At 37.5% G+C, this 3,724-nt stretch overlaps 1 non-coding gene across 1 annotated transcript; it reads right to left on the bottom strand.

Moving 5' to 3' along the window:
* Nucleotides 1-689: 689 nt before the first annotated feature.
* LOC126003200 (U6 spliceosomal RNA) lies at nt 690-797 on the bottom strand. The gene has a single exon (XR_007493735.1). It is a non-coding gene; the product is annotated as a U6 spliceosomal RNA (small nuclear RNA).
* Nucleotides 798-3,724: the final 2,927 nt, after the last annotated feature.

Genomic DNA, 3,724 nt, shown 5'->3' with positions numbered 1-3,724 from the left:
GACAATACCCTAGTTGCTGCTCATGTCCACTGAATGCCTTAGGAAAGGTAACCTGAAGAGTATCTATATAAAACTTGATCTCTGAACATGTCCTTGTAATCCTTTTAACTTTCGTTGTCTTCTCTTTCTTTCTTTCTTTCTTTCTTTCTTTCTTTCTTTCTTTCTTTCTTTCTTTCTTTCTCCTCTGTCTTTCTTTCTTTCTTTCTTTCTTTCTTTCTTTCTTTCTTTCTTTCTTTCTTTCTTTCTTTCTTTCCTTTCTTCTTTCTTTCTTTCTTCTTTCTTTCTTTCTTTCTTTCTTTCTTTCTTTCTTTCTTTCTTTCTTTCTTCTTTCTTCCCTTTCTCCTTTTTCTTTCTTTCTTACTTTCTTTCTTCTTTCTTCCTTTCTCTTTTTCTCTTTCTTTCTTTCTTTCTTTCTTCTTTTCTTCTTTTTCTCTTTCTCTTTCCTCTTTCCTCTTTTTCTCCCTCCCTCCATTCCCTCCTTCCTTCCTTTCTCTCCTCACCTTCCTTCCTTCCTCCTTCCTTCCTTCCTCCTTCCTTCCTTCCTTCCTTCCTTCCTTCTTTCCTTCTTTCCTTCCTCTCTTTTTTTCTTTTCCTTCCTTCCTTTCTCTCTCTTTTCCTCTTCCTTCCTTCTCTTTCTTTTTTCTTTCTTCCTTCCTTCCCTCCTTTCTTTTTTCTTTTGTTTACATCTTAAAAATATGGAACACTTCGTGAATTTGCATGGCATCCTTGCACAGGGGCCATGCTAATCTTCTCTGTATCATTCCCAATTTTAGTATATGTGCTGCCAAAGCGAGCACCTTTCTTGCTTTCTTTTCTTGCTTTCTTCTTGCTTTCATTCTTTCCTTCCATTTTTTTTCACATTTCTTACCTCTTTCCTCTTTTCTCTCACCCCTTCCACCTCTCCCTGTCTTCAAAATTTCCAAATAAAGTGCAATCTTTAACTAAAAACATTTAGACATTGAATACAAAAAGCCTGGTTTATGACTGATTTTCTTTTTCTGCAAAGAGAAATTCTTCTCTCTAAACTGAGTCAATAACTTCCTTTAGAAATTTTTGATAAAGGAGCAAGAAATCCTAAATGGAACAAAGAAGCCTCTTCAACAAGTGGTGTTGGCACAACTGGCTAGCCACTTGCAAAAAATTGTACTTAGACCCCCCAGTTAACATCATGTATGAAGGTAAAATCCAAATGGATGAAAGACCTCAATATCAGACCGCAAACCATAAGAAATATAGAACAAGACATAGGCAAAACACTCTAGGACATTGAGACTACAGGCATGTTCAAAGGAGGAAACTGCACTCTCCAAGCAAGTGAAAGCAGAGATAACAGTTGGGAATATATTAAGCTGAGAAGCTTCTGCACCTCAAAGGAAATACGCCCCAGGATACAAGAGCCCCACACTGAGTGGGAGAAACTATTCACCCAATACCCATCAGATAAGGAGCTAATCTCCAAAATATACAAGGCACTGACAGAAATTTACAAGAAAAAAATCTAATCCATCAAAAAATGGAGAGAAGAAATGGACAGACACTTTGACAAAGAAGAAATACAAATGGCAAAAGACACATGAAAAAAAATGCTCCAATCACTAGTCATCAGGGAGATGCAAATCAAAACAACTATGAGGTACATAGTGCCTCATATGTGCCACATATGAGGTACATATGTGCCACAGAGACTGGCACATATCACAAAGAATGAGAACAAGCAGTGTTGGCGGGGATGTGGAGAGGAAAGGAACTCTTATCCACTGCTGGTGGGAATGCCATCTAGTTCAACCCTTTATGGAAAGCAATATGGAGATTCCTCCAAAACTGGAAATCGAGCTCCTATATGATCTAGCTATACCACTCCTAGGAATATACCCTAGGAACTCAAAATACAATACAAAAATTCCTTCCTTCCTTACACCTATATTCATTGCAGCACAATTTACCATAGCAAGGACCTCTGGAAACAGCCAAGATACCCTTCAACAGATGAATGGCTAAGAAACTATGTACATAACACATATACACAAAGACATATTATGCAGCTGTCAGAAGAGATGAAGTCATAAAATTTTCAGAAATAAGTCAGAGAGAGAGAAGACACAAAATGGTCTCACTCATCTATGGGTTTTAAGAAAAATGAAAGACATTCTTGCAATAATAATTTTCTCAGACACAAAGAAAGAAGGGCTGGAAATTACAGCTCACCTCATGAAGCTCACCACAAACAGGGATGAGTTTAGTTGGAGAAATAACTACATTGTGAACTATCCTAACAATAAGAATGTATGAGGGAAATAGGAAAGCCTGTCTAGAGTACAGGTGGGGTGTTGGTGGGGAGGAGGGAGATTTGGGACATTGGAGATGGGAATGTTGCACTGGTGATGGGTGGTTTTCTTTACATTGCTAAAACCTAACACAATCATGTATATAATCAAGTTGTTTAAATAAAATACATATTAGAAAAAGAACTGGGTGTAAAGAATCTTCTCCCACATTGAAAAATGTGTATGTCACGTCCAACTTGAGAGCTGCCTTGTAAGGCTGGTTGTATGTTAAGTCAAGTCATGCTGTGAAGAAGCTTATTTCAGACTTTCCTAGTCCTAAAACTCACAGACTTTCTTAGGATGACAGAAATGCATAGAGAAAAAATGGTAGATTTTCTTCTTGAGGTCCTCTGTGTATGTATATATGTTTTTGTGTGTGTGTGTGAAACTAATATTGGACAGTATTGTATATCATGGTGCCTCAATAAAAATTGAAATTATACGAATAAATGTCAGACAGAGAAGATAGTAGTACAAGTACAAACCCAGGAAGTCCTCAACTCATCCCTAGGGCCTTTTGTGGGTTGTAACTAAAAGATATACTACTGGGTGAAGCCAGAAAGGACAGGTACAAAAAGATCTCTCATCACTTAAAGATCCACAGTGAGGTAACAACAAGGAGCCAAAGGAAACATAAAGGGGAACTGATATACAGGAATTAAGGTCATGTCGGGGAGGGGATCTGGGGAAGAGAGATAGGTACATTGGGACTGGGTGCAAAGTTGGAATTATGCCCATAAGAAACCATTACTAATAATGGTATTGTAAATCAAAAACTAAAAATTAATTCAAAGTAATATTGTAAACCATCAATACTAATATATACATATTATAAAAATAATAGGTTTAAAGAAAACCTTATTTTCTTACCAAGAAAGCCAGAAGCACCCAAGGAGAGCTGAGTGTAGGAGTTGTTACCACCATCATAATCCACCAGGGGAGTGTAGGTCAAGATGTAATTTCTCCTGGTGTCCCTTCCAATCACAGGCCTTTGAGAGGACAGTCACATGGGAAGGAAGACCTTGAAAGACTATGTTTTTATTTAAAAGACATTGATTAATGACTCAATGATTGATGTAGAAGCAAAATGTTATTCTGCATTGCTGTTGGATTACATTTTTGATTTTTTTGCCTAAACAGAGACAGCACCAGAAAATGCCAGCTAAATCACAAAAGTATTTAATTTTCTTTGCCAAAAAAACAACATTGATGGGGCAAGTTTGCTGCATTCTGAAGCATAGTTGTAGTCATTTGCTTGATTTTGTGTTTTTTTGTAGCTGCAATTCCTAAAGACCTCAGATTTTTGGTCTAGGAACTCTGCTCCTGGCCCCTTTGTGGGTTGGTAGAAGGCTATCAAGAGAAGCAAGTTGGAGAGTTCAAGATTCCCCTTCTCCTGATAG

Source organism: Suncus etruscus, chromosome 2 (genome assembly GCF_024139225.1).
Source record: "Suncus etruscus isolate mSunEtr1 chromosome 2, mSunEtr1.pri.cur, whole genome shotgun sequence".
NCBI classification, from domain to species: domain Eukaryota; kingdom Metazoa; phylum Chordata; class Mammalia; order Eulipotyphla; family Soricidae; genus Suncus; species Suncus etruscus.
Note: the sequence above shows the minus strand (reverse complement) of the source record. Positions and strands in the feature narration are given on the sequence as shown.